This window comes from Dermochelys coriacea, chromosome 2 (genome assembly GCF_009764565.3).
Source record: "Dermochelys coriacea isolate rDerCor1 chromosome 2, rDerCor1.pri.v4, whole genome shotgun sequence".
NCBI classification, from domain to species: Eukaryota; Metazoa; Chordata; order Testudines; family Dermochelyidae; genus Dermochelys; species Dermochelys coriacea.
Genome location: NC_050069.1, coordinates 166827930 through 166845584, shown reverse-complemented (window position 1 = coordinate 166845584; position 17655 = coordinate 166827930). Strand labels below are relative to the sequence as shown.

General features: G+C 41.0%; 1 protein-coding gene across 13 annotated transcripts in view; it reads right to left on the bottom strand.

Moving 5' to 3' along the window:
- The window catches only part of COBL (cordon-bleu WH2 repeat protein), a 329136-nt gene that overhangs the window by 166244 nt on the left and 145237 nt on the right, over positions 1-17655 (bottom strand). The window contains exon 1 of one of the 13 annotated variants that reach the window (XM_038393061.2): positions 375-896. The exons of the other annotated variants lie outside the window; for them this stretch is intronic. The gene's annotated coding sequence lies outside the window, so the exon portion shown is untranslated. Of the gene's footprint in view, positions 1-374; positions 897-17655 lie in introns of those variants that run through there. 13 annotated transcript variants of the gene reach the window in all.

The window sequence follows — 17655 nt, the reverse complement described above, 5'->3', positions numbered from 1 at the left end:
CTGCAGTCACTTGACTTACTGATGCACACGAGGTCATGGTCGTGACCCAAGCATGCCCAGATATGACCCCACTGGGGTAATAACCTCTGCTAGCAGTCCTACAGACTTCTATCCTTTCCAAAATCAGAACTTTGCTAGAAATTCTGTTGATGCAAGAGTATATGAGCTAGACTGGGATTCAGCTCACTCTCTCATAACTACGATGTTTGGCAGGACAAACTGGAGTATACAGTCATAAAAGCTTAATTTTGTTGCTAACCTAATGCTCAGAGAGAGCAGATCTGTAGATTAAGGTGGTGTATTTTTTACATAGTCACATTTCACACCATAAGCACATTTTAATGTAGTTAACATTTAAAAATAATATAACGTACCTTTTTTTGGCCACTGGCAATTCTCCAGACTAATTTTAACTCCACATCAAAAGAGCTTTTTCATAAGGAACACCGGAACAGTCGTGAGATTCTTGATAATCCCTGCTACCAGGCTGCTGATAAAATTACAGTCAAGAACACTTCTAGCCTGGATGATTCAACCCGTTTGTAAGTTATAAAAGAATGGTTCACTCTGTGTCCCAATACAAGATAAAATAAAAATAAGTGGTTGCTATTATTACATACAATGCTCCATTTCTCCACAGACATAGCACTGTTTACGAAAGGCTGAAATTCCTTATAACGATATTTTCTAAATGGAAGAAAATGGATATGGCAGGGAGATAACTTGGTGATATAAACAAATCCTCTGGCAGCATTAGCCTAAATCTCAGATTTGCCTCCTTGAGATTAGATTCCTCAAGGGGAAAAACAAAAAAACAGCTCTTCCATAGTACAGCAAGTGGAAACAGCACTGCAGAAAGGGATGAATAGTCCCTTCTGTTTCTCCACACCACCAAGACATAGCAGTGCACCAAGAACAAGCCAAAAGCCCTTTGGACCTATACCTCTCTTGGTTATTTATTAATAAAAGTGCAATATGATGCAGCCTTGGCATTCCAACTCCCATGACAAAAAACAAAACAAACTAAAACAGTCTGCATACCTGAAATATCACTGAACTTAAACAAACCTTGTGTGGTGACACTGTACCACACAGGTTGCTTTCCTCAGTGCATGGACTAGATATCCTGATAACAGCAGGACCCTGTGTATTTCAGCATCCTGAACAGAGAATCCCAGAGTTCTGTCTTTTCTCTAGCACAAAGGTCATGTTAACAAGTATGAGGGTAAACGGGCTTACTTTTGCAAAGTGTTAAGAGCCGTCTATCAGGCTCTTAACAGGCTGAGGACCCACCAACACCCGCAGAAATTAAGAGCACTCATCACCGTGCAGGAAGAGCTGAGCAGCTCACTAGCCTGATCTCACTAAGAGCAGAATTTGTGCCTGTCGCCCTCCCCCATGCTCCCAAATACGCATGCTCCCAAATATTCATTTGGAAAATCCCAGTCTTTTAAGGGTTATGAGCAAAATACACTTTTGGCACAGAAAGCTAGCACAGTATCTCTGCCCACTTAAATTGATGGTGGGACTGTCAAGGATGTGTATGTGGGTGACCAGGGCATTCGTGGACTATTTTGGAAAGGATATATGGTTAATTTTTGTGATTTTATTCATTGTTTAGGATAATCAGAGAGTATTGTCATTGGAATTTAGTCTGATGTACATAGAATGCTTCATAATCCATCAGTGTGTTCAGCATAGATAGTTTATGGTCTAACCTAACAGCACATATGTACCACTCTTGCATTAAAATAATTTTAACATTTGACAAGCAGTTGAAATAATTATCACAGACCCACATTCATAGATTCCAAAGCCAGAAGTGACCATTCTGATCAACTAGTCTTGCCTCCTGTACAACACAGGCCACAGAACTTCCCCAAAATAATCGCTAGAGTATATCTTTAAGAAAAGCATTTCATCTTGATTTAAAAATTGTCAGTAATAGAGAATCCACCATGACCCTAAATAAATTGTTCCAACAGTTAATTACACCTCCATTAACAGAATGGTTCCCATTGAGGGAGGGCCCAGGGAAGAGTGAATTTTGTTTTAGTTATTTTAATTCTTCATTTCCACACTTTTAAACAACAACAACAACAACAACACAATAATAATAAAAAGCCCAGCCCATAACTATGAATTACCTGGCTTTCTGGGTTTTGCTTTGGCTATAAAACTACATTTTTTTCAAGCTTTCTTTCTTTAAGTTATAGATATGCATTTTCACACTTAGCTTTTACATGCTGCCATGTTTTTACAGAGAGCCCCCAAAGGTATGGTGATGATGATTCCCTGAAGGGTATGAACAAGTCCTCCTGCACAGGGTGGGAAAAATTAATTTGGTTCTGGCATAGCAATGATAATTATCATCTTACTTTTTGATCTTTGATTTGATTCTACTGATGGAAAAACCGTGCAGCTTTGTGTGTTTTAAATATTAGTTTTAATGCAAGAAAGATTTAAATTGGAAATATTTACAGATAAGTACATTGCGGCAGGGGTGGAGGGGGAGGAAGGGAATATCACTAGATTTCCTTTTGTAAAATTTCAAAATATACAGTGCCTGCAAGGGTTAAAGCTTAAAACAAGGGTCATCTTGGTATATATGAAAAATCTACTCAGGATTTGAGCTGAGATGTAGCATATCTAGTCAAATGTCTGGAACTCCATAGTTCTAATCCTAACTCTTTCACAGATTCACTGTAATCAAATAATTTAACCTCCCTGTGCATCAATTTTCCAATCTCAAAACGGGGAAAATATTTATTGCACGGGTGCCATTAGAATTAATTAATGGATCTGGTTCTGCTATAGGAAAGATACTCCAAATACTCCTAAGTATGGCAGGTTCAGGCCCAATGTTTATAAAGCACTACATAATTGCTAAATATTTTTCATTTGTCCAGGAGTCAGACTCCTGCACCAACACTGTGTCTACATTCTTGAGTGAATAGGAAGCAGTCATCTGACAGGTATGAAAAATGATTTGCCAGTCCTCAAGTGAAAGCCTGTATATCTCATTTCTATCTGTAAGCAAGTATGTAATAGTTTCTTTGTGGCAGATTCCATCTTTCTGCATTCACAGGACCTATTATCTGCTTTGTCTGGACCAGGTGCCTTTTTCTTCCCCAAAAATCTATTGCCCATCTTCCCCTGAACAATATTTGTCTAGTTAAGGAAATGTATTTCCTGCATCAGATAACACATAGTGCTTTGTTCATAAGACAATGTGGTATTTTGAATGGAACTAGATGGCAATACAAAAGGAGAGCTCATCTCTAAAAGCCTTTTCACGCTTCAATGGCCAAGGTATTCTCTTTCCATTACCATTTCCTTTATCTTTTCAAAACGCTATCTTATCTTTGCAAGGTGCTTTTTTTATTCTATTGCTGTCTTTATTCTGATGCTTTCACACAAAAGACAAAGCTAGATGGTTGATCACAAAGCACGGGCTTAGGACCCAACAAAAGCTTATGAGGGAGATTTTCAAAAGACACAAATGGGACTCCCATTGAAATCCAATGAGACCTGGGCACCTACCTGCCTTTAAAAAAAAAAAAAAAAAAAAAAACTCCTACAAAATCCAGAGTAAAGAGTGAAGTTTTAAAATCTGTGAATCTGCAGTCTCAAAAAGAAAAGGAGTACTTGTGGCACCTTAGAGACTAACTGTTTTTTCCACCAAATGCATCCGATGAAGTGAGCTGTAGCTCACGAAAGCTTATGCTCTAATAAATTTGTTAGTCTCTAAGGTGCCACAAGTACTCCTTTTCTTTTTGCGAATACAGACTAACACGGCTGCTACTCTGAAACCTGCAGTCTCAAAGGGACCAGTCTGACTTCCTGTATAACACAGACCAGAGAATTTCATCCAGTTTCTCCTGTATTGAGCCCTCACATGAATGACAGTGAGGCTGAAGCTCTAGGCATTTGTGAGCCTGGTACCATCAGGGATCCTAACACCGACTATGGAAGTAAGTTATGCCTTATAAGCACCTTTTATACCGATAGGACCACATCTACACTGGGGAGTTGTATGGCTTTAGCTACATCAGTTTCTAAACTAATATAGTTAAAGTGACACAAAATTGTGTGTATACAAGCCCTAAAACGCATCAAGGATAACTTTTTTTAAGAATATTTGGTGAGCCAAATCACGACTCAGAAAGCACCCACTGAAGTTAGTGAGAGTGCTGCCTGAACATGCTCTGTAGGTTTACACCCAACAGCTCTATGACAGGACTGCAAGCTCCCACTCACACAACCAGTATGTGGCGAAGATAGCACTTTGTGCTAGTGTTATGTGGAATTAGATTGGTTTTGCCTTAGTACAGAGGTGCACAGCAGGTAAGTAGTGAATACCATTTAATTATTTACAGCATATGCTTGAGTGCATATTAAGAAAAAAAACCACAGCCTTATTATTTGGGGACTGCGGGTAAATTGCTCATTTTTGACATGATACCCCAATATGATTTTACTGGCCTTCCAGATGCTACATGTGGTATTCAGAGTTATAACATATCCAAGCTCCCAATACCAATATTTTATTTTGAAGCTGTATCTCTTTTCTGCTTGTCAGTTTTTTCTCTTGTATTATTTTGTTACTGAAGACATGTAGGGCACATTCAAATACAGACACTCTTGTCCCTAAAAGCAATTGTATTGTACACAGTGAAGAGTTATTTTCCTCTCACTGGCTCGTTTTGTTTTTAATTTAGTGCTGATGAAAGCTGATGAATTAATAGTCCTGAAGACCAATCTCTTCTGTTTAGCCACACATCACAGGTAGAACACAAGCAATGCCAAGGCAAGCTTTCACCTTACTGTCTGGCTATCATGCTTCAACTCTCACTGGTAGGAACCAACTTTAGGGGTAAGATTCTGTCCTGAAGATTCAATAGACAGAGGCTGAAACTGCTAATAAGGGTGTCTATTAGCAGCAGTTACAAGGGTGAGTTTTTTGATGTAGATGTCCAGCCAGTAAGGATATATACTGGTTTCAGAGTAGCAGCCCTGTTAGTCTGTATTCGCAAAAAGAAAAGGAGTACTTGTGGCACCTTAGAGACTAACAAATTTATTAGAGCATAAGCTTTCGTGAGCTACAGCTCACTTCATCGGATGCATTTGGTGGAAAAAACAGAGGAGAGATTTATATACACACACACAGAGAACATGAAACAATGGGTTTATCATACACACTGTAAGGAGAGTGATCACTTAAGATAAGCCATCACCAACAGCAGGGGGGGGGAAGGAGGAAAACCTTTCATGGTGACAAGCAGGTAGGTTAATTCCAGCAGTTAACAAGAATATCAGAGGAACAGTGGGGGGTGGGGTGGGAGGGAGAAATACCATGGGGAAATAGTTTTACTTTGTGTAATGACTCATCCATTCCCAGTCTCTATTCAAGCCTAAGTTAATTGTATCCAGTTTGCAAATTAATTCCAATTCAGCAGTCTCTCATTGGAGTCTGTTTTTGAAGCTTTTTTGTTGAAGTATAGCCACTCTTAGGTCTGTGATCGAGTGACCAGAGAGATTGAAGTGTTCTCCAACTGGTTTTTGAATGTTATAATTCTTGACGTCTGATTTGTGTCCATTCATTCTTTTGCGTAGAGACAGCGGCACTGCGATGGGTACCCGCATGGCCCCACAGTATGCCAACATTTTTATGGCTGACTTAGAACAACGCTTCCTCAGCTCTCGTCCCCTAATGCCCCTACTCTACTTGCGCTACATTGATGACATCTTCATCATCTGGACCCATGGAAAAGAAGCTCTTGAGGAATTCCACCATGATTTCAACAATTTCCATCCCACCATCAACCTCAGCCTGGACCAGTCCACACAAGAGATCCACTTCCTGGACACTACGGTGCTAATAAGCGATGGTCACACAAACACCACCCTATTTCGGAAACCTACTGACCGCTATTCCTACCTACATGCCTCTAGCTTTCATCCAGATCATACCACTCGATCCATTGTCTACAGCCAAGCGCTACGATATAAGTGCATTTGCTCCAACCCCTCAGACAGAGACAAACACCTACAAGATCTCTATCATGCATTCCTACAACTACAATACCCACCTGCTAAAGTGAAGAAACAGATTGACAGAGCCAGAAGAGTACCCAGAAGTCACCTACTACAGGACAGGCCCAACAAAGAAAACAACAGAACGCCACTAGCCATCACCTTCAGCCCCCAACTAAAACCTCTCCAACGCATCATCAAGGATCTACAACCTATCCTGAAGGACGACCCATCACTCTCACAGATCTTGGGAGACAGACCAGTCCTTGCTTACAGACAGCCCCCCAATCTGAAGCAAATACTCACCAGCAACCACACACCACACAACAGAACCACTAACCCAGGAACCTATCCTTGCAACAAAGCCCGTTGCCAACTCTGTCCACATATCTATTCAGGGGATACCATCATAGGGCCTAATCACATCAGCCACACAATCAGAGGCTCGTTCACCTGCGCATCTACCAATGTGATATATGCCATCATGTGCCAGCAATGCCCCTCTGCCATGTACACTGGCCAAACTGGACAGTCTCTACGCAAAAGAATGAATGGACACAAATCAGACGTCAAGAATTATAACATTCAAAAACCAGTTGGAGAACACTTCAATCTCTCTGGTCACTCGATCACAGACCTAAGAGTGGCTATCCTTCAACAAAAAAGCTTCAAAAACAGACTCCAATGAGAGACTGCTGAATTGGAATTAATTTGCAAACTGGATACAATTAACTTAGGCTTGAATAGAGACTGGGAATGGATGAGTCATGACACAAAGTAAAACTATTTCCCCATGGTATTTCTCCCTCCCACCCCACCCCCCGTTGTTCCTCTGATATTCTTGTTAACTCCTGGAATTAGCCTACCTTGCTTGTCACCATGAAAGGTTTTCCTCCTTTCCCCCCCCTGCTGCTGGTGATGGCTTATCTTAAGTGATCACTCTCCTTACAGTGTGTATGATAAACCCATTGTTTCATGTTCTCTGTGTGTGTGTATATAAATCTCTCCTCTGTTTTTTCCACCAAATGCATCCGATGAAGTGAGCTGTAGCTCACGAAAGCTTATGCTCTAATAAATTTGTTAGTCTCTAAGGTGCCACAAGTACTCCTTTTCTTTTTAAGGATATATACTGTAATTAGACTCCAGCAGCTGGCCCATGCCAGCTGACCTGAGCTCTCTGGGCTCCAGGGAAGAGAATGTTTAAATGCAGTGCAGACATTTTGGCCTGAGCTCTGAGACCCTTCTGCCTCCCAGGGTCCTAGCACCTGAGCTCCAGAATAAGCCTGAATGACTACTCTGCAATTAAACAGACTCAGCCCGAGCCCGAGTCAGCTGGCATGACCCAACCGCGGGTTTTTAATTGCAGTTCGGACATACCCGAAGAGCTGAATTGAGGCTACCAATTTATTTCACATACACTAACATCAAGTAATTGTTATTTGATACCAATTAAAGTGAACTGCATTGAGCTACTGAACTAGCAGTGAAAGGCATTAACCATTACCGGTCTCCCTGACACATCCAGTCCCATCCCCAAACCCTACCGTTGGTTTTGACTTTTGCCTCTTTGATCATCCCATCTGGCTTTCCGCTCACACCCTCAGACGTTAATCTTGCAGTGATCAAGCACTGAGCCATTGGTATCATTTGATTTCAGGCAAACAAAAGAAACTATAAACAAAGCACAACTCTGAGGAAATGTCATTGTTTGTACCCATATTATAATATATGTTATCATAGTGCATATCAGCCTCAGTCATGGACCAGGAACCCCTTTATGCTAGGCGCTGTGCAAATACACCCCAAAAAGACTGTCCCTGTCCCAAAGAGTTTACAGTCAAATTGAAGAGACAACAGCTGGATATAGATAAACTGATGGGGGAATACAAGTGAAAGATTCAATCCTGCAGTACATCTGAAGCATTACTTGATACCCTCCGGTTAGGGTCAAACTGTGGCTGTCTCTGCATAGATGTGCTCAAGTAGCTAATGTTACATGTGCACAAGGGTGCTAGATAGGGAAAAGAAACCCACCCCCATCCATACCAAACCCACATGAAAGACATCCACAGCATTGCCACTTGCATGGTGTTAGATCACAGCAAGTACAGCTCGCACTGTTAGCAATGCCCAAAAGGGTGGCCCACCCTACACAATTTTACCACACATTTGGGAAGAATCAGTTTAGCTGACATGATGCTGGCCATGACTTTGCAGTCAGTGTGGACCTGGACAAGTCACAAGACTGAACCCTAAAAACCCAAATGTTAAATCACAATTAGCTGACATGGTAACAGACATTTTTCTACACTTACCGCAAAGTTATGGTAGTCTGATGTCAGCTAATTTGATTCTACATAACTAGGTCCATCTGTAGCAAATTTCTGTAGTGCAGACAAACCCAAAGTGGTGTCTCTAAGCAGGTTGTAATCATGGCTGGAGTTGTGACCCCCTGACTATTACACAGGAGGAGAAGTACACAGTGCAATATTTTATTACACATCTCAGGTGCACAGTTGCCAACTTTCACACAGTAAATAAGCGCCCGACTTTCACAATAAGCCAAAAATCAAGCTAATCCCATTTCAAAACAAGGCCAAAACAAGCCAATCCCTAAGAACCCCAAGCACTCTATGTGACTAGATTCCTCAGGCGTGCAGTCTGGGATTGTAGTGAGCCCGCTGCGCACCCGGACTCTCTTCCCCCCTTCCCCCTGCTTATCCCCCCCCTTGCCCTTCCTTGCTGAGAGCCGATCAAAAAAAAAGCAGCAACAAGCTACAACAAGCCAAAAACTAGTCAACAAGCAATTCACAAGCCAATGAAACCAAAAACAAACCCAATTTCTGCAGGTTTTTTTGGTGGGTTTTACATGTCTGCTCTTGTGCACTCTCCCTAGCACCATCAAAGTCCATATGCCCTCACTGCTACCACATGCACATTGCACTTTCTCACCTAGTTTATTAACCAGCACACCTCAGTAACACAATTTAGTCCTTGGTTGTGAAAGAAAACTCAGCTCAGTAAAATATGAGAGAGATTCTAAAACTGTACATTTGGAAACACAGGCTAGTTATCAACTGCAAACTTTGACAGGATTATCACAGAATGAGAACAGTAGGAACTTCTAGTTTTATTACTTGTAAATAACTATAAAACAATGAAATAGTTTCTACAGGTGTCAATGGCTGAGAACTGGGATACATAAGACTGATGCATTCCCAGAAAGGTTCACACTATTTTTTTTTTAAAACCAGCATAAGTAATAATTACTATGTAAGTTTTCACAGGGTTTTTCCTTTTACAGCTGCTCTTCTCAAGACCAATTAATGATTTGTGGAAGAAGTATGTAAATATAAGGAATACAGTGTAGTTAGGCAAAGTGCTGATTAATGAACTGTGTTATTGCAACTGATATTTATAGCTAAGAGGTAACTTCAATGTGTTTTAATTTTAAGCATGTGAATAGTCTCACTAAGTAGACTTCATTAAGGTTACTTCTGTGCTTAAAGTTTAACATGTGCTTAAGTGCTTTGCTGGATGGGGCTCTAGAGCAGCGTTTCTCAACCTTCTGATACCAGGAACCAGCTTGTTGCCTTCCTAAACTGTGTCAGGGAGATCTCAGGGATCAGTGCCAATCCAAGGATCCGTCATTGAGAAACACTGCTCTAGAACACTGTCTTAAAAACATCTAACGGCCAGATGTGAACCTTTTATTTTACTCACTGTGGTGAGCAAGTTAGTCACATGCGTATGCTACTGCAGTCACAGTGCTCGCATGAGTAACTGCTTGGGAAGGTGACCAAAGGACTCGCATTCTGGCCCTCTAAAAATAAATAATACAATTTGAGCTACTCAAGTCTTTTTACATTCTTGTAACATCTGCATAAGTGTGTGCAATATGCAGCACCAGAAACATAAGGTGAAACGGGCTCAGAAAAACTGATGCCTCAATTTATTTTTAAAATGTCAAAAAATAGCGACCTTATTTCATGAAAATGGTCTCTTTAGAGAAGAAGCTTGTTTGTCGTCTTCTCTAGCTATGTCTGTTCACAAGAAAAGCAGGTTAAACTGGGCATCACGAAGAAAAAACAACAATCACAGAACTTTTATTCCAGCTACTGAATTCTGCTCCGATCTTTCATGATGGCATGAAAGTTAGTTTTATATCTCAGTTTTGCAAGTTACTGAGCACTGCAGTAAGGTGATAGGTGTCCTCAACTGCCCATGATGTCAGTGGGAGATGAGGATGCTTAGCACACTGCAGGATCATGCTCTTACTGCTGTTGGATATGGAAGTGTCATACTGCAAGCTCTGATTGCAGATGCAAGAGAACTATGCTTAGAAAGATTCTTTGCTAAACCAGGGTGGCAGCAGCAAATATTAACATAAGTTAGCAAGAGCTGACAGGTCTTCTGCACTGATTATTTGAATAATATTTTATTTAATAAGAACGTTGTCAGTACAGTTTAGCTACACTTATTGCACCTGCCTTGAAATAGGTGCTGTAAGCACTTTGCCAAATGCAGTCAGTGGGAATTGAGGGTGCTTGGCTCCTTTCAGGATGAGATCCATACTCTGTGATTCTACCCAGCTGACTGTGACATGGAACAATCCATCCCTCTGGAAATGGTGTCAAAAATCACACTCCCTCCAAGAATCCTGGAAACCCTAACGCAGCAAGGAAGCAAATTCTTCCCAGATGACTGAAGAGTTTTAAAAGGTGTGGTGAAAAGCAATCATGCTTCTTGGAAGAGGTCAGCTGTGGAAAGGAAAGGAGCAATGCAACTGGAAGATGTACTCCTGCTGCAATCTCTACAGGCAACACCCTGCTTACATTTCCCTCTTTGGCTAAGAGGGCTTTTTCCCAACATAATGATTATTGGATGGCTCCAGAAGCAACCTGCAGCAGGGAAGTGTAACTATATAATTCCAGCCCAAAGACCAGGAAGCATTTCTTTTATTCAGCCAGAGATGGATTCTCTTGGAGGCTACATGGCCCTGGGTGAAGGAGATGGATGGAAAGTCCTGAGAATCACAGAGCAGCAAAGTATGGCAGATGAATATTCATTTCAGTGATCTATCTTACACAAGGTGATTTTGCAGTTTACTGGTATTGAACTTCGTTAATGAGAGAAGGCTTCCACCTATCTTTCTCCAAGGTAGCCTTACATGGAGGAAGCACCAGTGACCTTCCAGTGTCTGCACAAATCCTCAGTTACCCTGAGATTGGAGAAGGGCCTGAATCAAAACTCCATCTCTAAACAAACCTACATTTGTTTGGATCCTAACTGCGTAGCTGACCCATGTGTCTAAAATATGCTGAAGCAAACCATTAGCCATAAAACAACCCTCCAGTTTGAGTCATTTGAATGCAAGTTTGAACTTTGTAGCTCAGAGGCTTCTTCAGAGTGAGCTGGATTGGACTTTTAAAGAGCAGATACATCACTGTGATTTTGCAGTATGTTCTATGTTCCACTGCAACAAATGAAATCAGAGGTGCCAGTACATAAAGATGCCTCTCTTTACTATTTAATCATCCTTTTAATCAGCATTTATAATTCATTCATAATTCATATTCAAACAGACATTAAAAATCACACAGACCAAATTATTTAAAAATATTAATGAAGCAGTAATGAAATGGGCAACCTTAATACAATAGTGGTGTTGTGTCAGGATCCCATAATGATTAGATACCAGAGCCACTAGTAGGAAATTCCCTACTTCATCTGAATTTTTATGTATTTTCTTGGTGCTGCTTTGCTTAATAAAGTTTGTAAAAAAAGGCAGAGAGATATCTATATTTAGCTTTCACTTGGTTATTCTTTACAACTATAAATGGCAAAGTAATTAATTGTTTCTTAATTAGATATAGACAGTTGAAATAAAAGCATTTTTACAAATAATAAACCACTAAAGTTCAGTGTAAACTAATAAGTGAAAAAAATCAGGCCAGTAAATTACAATTTGATGAACAACAAACAAAGAAAATGCTATATTGACATATAATCTCCTCCCTTACACACATTTACTGTGGCCACAAAACAGCTGATTAAAGTGACACTGATCATAAAAACCCTTCCCATCACCACGACCAATAAGAATAGAAATGTTCACGCTTTTAAAAAAAAAAATCTGTGAAAATCTTTTAGTTAGTTAGTTTCAGTTTCTAGAATATGCTTATTGTGCTCCTAGGCCCATGTATTAATTATTGTGTTTTCAATTGTACAAAACAAAAAGGGACACACTGGCAACTTAAGCATTTAACAGCCTCCTGAAAATCAAACTAAGTGATGCTGCATGGAACACCTGTCTAAACAAACAGTGCCAAAATGTCAACAAACTCAGATCCTGTCAGACCTACAGGAGGAAGCAAGCTTCTGAGCTCAGGCCCATTCACGGACAATATCCTACCTGCTGAGGCTGTTAGCTTGAACAAGTCATTTGATCTGAACCACTGGAAAAGTATGTGAGGAGAGAGGCAGTCTGTAAGCTGGTCAGGACCCGATGCCTTATAGGGCTTTATTTATTAAATACCAACACCTTGAACTCAGAGGTGAAAGTGGGCCGCTAAGAAGTGGCTGCCGGTACCAGCCTGTACATAGCTGATATTAAAGCGCTGCCACGGCAGCGATTTAACATCGCTACCCCTTTTGCCCCCCCCCCCCCCCGGGCCGCTGCTCAGGGGCAGGGGGGGAGCAAAAAGGGTAGCTGCCCCAGGCCTGGTGATTTAAAAGGCAGTAGCTGGAGCCCCGGGCCCTTTAAATTGCCGCCTGAGCCCTAGGCGACACAGGCCAGGCAGTGTGGAAAGACTGTCTGGGGGAGGCTGACCCCCCCCGGCCTTGCCCCTTTTGCCTGAGGCCCCGCCCCTTCCAGGGGACCAGAACCAGCCCCCGTATTGGTAAGTCTTTTATCTTACTTTCACCCCTGCTTGAACTATTATTAGCAGCAGACTGCAAACCGCTGCTGAGGTATAATCTTTTACAAGCGAGACACCACTCTGCGAACAGCAGCTCCATATTACATGGAAGCATTGAGAGTGATATTCAGTTGCTGCCCCAACCAGCGCAGTGACAAAGATATGGAGATCTGTGGTCATGCCTGCATCCGAGAGAAGAGGTTGTCAAGAAGAGATGAAAGAAAAGCACAGCCCACCAGAACCTTTCTGTGGCTGCATGGCTGGGTATGCTGCTAGCAGATGAAATGCAAAGCAGTGTGCCTGCAGTGTCAGGTAGCTGCCCTCTGGGGACACTAGGAAAGGAAAGCAAAGGACATGAGCAAAGGAAAGCAAAGCACTACGGGTCTCGTCCTTCCCCCGGCTGATAAACACAAGGGGTGGAATCTTGGCCCCACTGAATTCAGTAGGAGTCTTACCATTTACTTTGATGGAGCCAAGATTTCATCCAAGATGCAGAACTGAGTTTACAACATTTTGCAAAAAGAAAAGGAGTACTTGTGGCACCTTAGAGACTAACAAATTTATTTGAGCATAAGCTTTCGTGAGCTACAGCTCACTTAAACCCAAACTACTTGAGCTATGTACTCCAGCAGGCTCTACTACAGGTTAATCAAGAGTGATGACAAAACAGAATCCTGTGGCATGGCACTTGAGACAGCTGTTGGGACAGATGAGCAGTCACACAACACTTTCTCCCGCATTCTATCAGTTCACCCTCTGAGATGTCTCAAAACACAATTCCATCTGCTCTTACCAGGATCCACAATTTTGCAGCTTGCTGAACCCAAACACACACAGCCCTGGGCTAGTTAGGGCATGAGAACCCACAAAGTGAAACTAACTAAAACAAAAAGTGAAACTGCTCCGTTTGTTTCTATAGCCCAAGCTCTGGGCTGCTTAGAGAGTAAATAAAGAGAGGGACTTTGACTTCACACCTGCACAAGGAACTAAAATCCTCATCCCTTCCCTCCTACACAGATTATCCAGATCTTGGATTCAACCGTGTCGGATTAAGCAGGGTTAATTAATTTAGTTCATCCCATCCTGGAAGAATGGGCAGAGCTTTGGTTCCACCCTCATTCACTGGCCAGAGTAGCTGAACCAGTGCAAAGTAAGATGGGGCAGAGGGTAGTAATTAATGCTAGTATAGGCTAGCAGGAATTTACCTCTCCTTAAAAGGAAGCAGGAGGAAGGGGCAGAATTATGTCTGAGAGGTGCTTTGAGTCATACCAGGGCTGCTTCTGGGAAGGTGCAGCTCATACCAGCCCCTTTTGCTCAGAGCTGTGCCTGAAGTCTAATTGTAGCCCTTAAGGACTATGATTCCATTCAAGTTACTACTGTGGCAACTTCTTATTCATATTTAACAGATAAGAAAGGATACAGCTAAATAGGCATTGCTCATCAAATGTGGGAGAGGGCCCAGCATTTTGTGGCTTGAGAGAGGCCTCTGAGGATTGGGCCCCTTTTTGAGGAGGGGAGCAGAAAGGGGAAGAAAAAGTAAGAATTTCATTTCACAGCTGCCCCCAAATAAAAATGAACTAAAAGTTTAATCTTGCACTGAAATCCTGGCATGCCAATAGTACTGGCAAATGAAAACCAAATTAAACATATATGAATGGTGTCCCCTACCAAATCTAATCACTTATTTTTAAATTTGGAAGGGCTTGAACAATTGAAAATATCTGGGGTGGGCTTAGAAAGAAATTCCACACATCCTTTTCATGCACCACGACGGCATAGCTAACTATAATACATGGCACTGAAAGAAAGGGGGAAAATGTAAAACAATAAAGAAATACAAAAGAAAAATTGTAAACATTTGCCTAACCCTCATGACGTAAATGAAGAAATATGCATTTAGCATAGCTCATTTTTAGTTTCTGCTGCACGTAGGGTCAAGGTACCATTATAAATGGGAATAACTCTGTACATAATAGAAATATTTATGTAATAAATAACTTTGGTGCGATAGCTAGATATGGGAAACGTAAGTCTGACCCTGATCTCATTTTTCTCCTGTGTGAATTAGCAGTCACTACATTGAAATCAATAGGCTTACGCTCACACAAGTCTATTTTTAAGTCTATGTAAAATGAGTGTAAGTAAGGAGAAACAGGCCATGGATTTCAATCATACATGTGAGTGATGACAAACTTCTACATCTCTATAAAATATCTTTATTTCTGATGCTACAAAAGGGGGTTCTGACATAAGTTATTTTGTTTGAGAAGATTTGATTTTGGTTTCATTTTGTGTTGTGATATAATAAATAGATTTTATACCCAACTATAGTTTAATTGATACACAGTTTCTACTTCCGTCAATCTGAAAAACGCAGTGCCATATACCCACAATTTTCCTACTGAAAGATTTCCAGAATAAATATAAAATATGACTTTCTTTGCAATATATAAACAGCGCTTGGCTTGGACTGCATGGATCAAGAGAGTTAACAAGATAAAGGCTTTCATCTCTATATTGCCATTTCAAATTCAGTCCAGATCAGTCATGACCAAAAACTGTTACCATCTGATGGCTGTAATGGTCCTATGTGAAATGAGTTAATGGGCTCAAGTCCAATTTTCAATGGACAAGCACCCAAATCACAAAAACAACCACTCTTGCCACTAATTGGCACCATTCTCTGCGGTGGCTAAGGACTGACTGGGCAGAGACTGAACTACCCTCTCACAGAGGTTTCTTCAGGCACTGCATTGTGCTAGGGAGGAGCAATGGTCCAGTGGTTTGGGTGCTAACCTATGCTACAAGAGACTGTGTTCAATTCACTCCTCAGCCAGACTTCCTGTGTGACCTCTGCAAGTCACTTAGGCCAAATCCTCAAAGGTATTTGAGGATCTGGGCCTTAATCAACATGTGCCTCACTTCTCCAGCTGTTAAACGGGATTACAAGAAACTTCTCTACCTCACAGGTGTGTTGCGAACCTAAATACATTGACGATTGTGAGGTGCTCAGATCCTGTGGTGATGAAGGCCATAATAGAGAGAGAGGAATAGGTAGGGCACATTGGTAGGCCATTGTGGGAAAGTTAGCACATGCTGTAGCAGTGCAATCTCTGTTTATTTTTATCTGTGTTACTGAGGTGCCTCGAAGCCTCAACCAAGATCAGGGCCCCACCATACTAGCACTGTCTATACACACATAGTTAATGGAGACAGTCCCTGTTTTTAAGACAACAATGACAAAAGATAGAGGAAATAGAAGCACAGACACACCTCTGTCCAAGGTTACACAGCCAACAGTGGGCATAACTAGGAATATAAACCAGGTTTCCTGATTCCCTCTCCTGTGACCTATCCACTAGATCAGTTTCACGTACTGTAAATCAGCACTTTTTACTGACATTAACCTTAGTGCCACTGTCCATATGAAAGCTAGTCAATTAAAAAAGGAGTTAAATTTTAAATCCTCCATTTGTCCATTAATCTCTCTGCCAAACTGTGTTTTCCCCATTTTAAAAAGTGCATTCCTTCCCTTGTTTTTACCTAAAAAGACTGACACAAATAGTATGTGGAACAGGGAAGATGACTATACAAAGTGCCATCAAATGCACAAAGTGAGAACATTAGAAAGAATAGACACATCCTACCTCCACCCCCATCCCTCCCCATCACCATGCCAACTCAGTTATAGCAATCTGAAGTTAATTGTAACAATAGCTGGGACAATATTTTTAGACAAAAATTTTGGCTTCAGGTGAAAGCATCCTTTACAAACAAACAATCAATCATCTACAATAGAAAGAATAAATTAAATATAAAAACATCCCAACCCAACCCCTTCCCACACACCAAATCTAACCAAGTCTATCTATCACTAAGCTTGTGTCACAAGCCAGCTCGCAAAGAGCATAACTTCATCACACACTAAAACAAGACAACTGCAGCTTCAAACTGCAAAAACACAATATAGGGATGCAGTACCAGGCCTAAGGGCAAACGGACAAGGTTGTCTGGCCAACATGTTAACCCACCCACCCACCCACACACCTATATATAATTTTCCTTAATTTACCAAATAAAGTTGGAAGCCTCCAAAACAAACACTGTGTTAAAATATCAGCTCCTCACAAGGATTAGCCATCAGCAATAATACTACAGACAGATTCTGATCCTCTTACTAAGCACTTCACCAAAAAAAAATGGGGTTAATTGTGAAACAAGGTACTTCTCAACATGAGTAAGGGTATCAGAATCTGTCCCAATGCCAGAGTTCTTGTTCTCACGGACATAGACACATGCACAAGGCACTATCCCTACTTTCTTTCTGACAAATTTGATCTTGTGAGCCAGCAGAGGGTTGTGATGGATCAGAATCCAGTTTGAGTTAGAGTGAGATTCTTGTCCATTTTAAATCTCTATACACACTTGTAAGCATGGGTACACTTGAGATAATCTAATTCTATTTGTCTTTGTAAATGACTACTATTAACCCCGGTGGCTTTTGAATATTTTTAGGACTTTAAAAATATTAGATTTCACCTGTTGTTTCGGTTGAAAAAATAAAAGACTATTAATTCATTCACTTATATCACATGGACACAAAGCTTTGTTAGCACTAAGAAGTATTTTTCATGAACGCACAATCCAAAGAGATTTGCATCCATAGTCTTTTAAATGAATTTATATCAACACGTTCTTT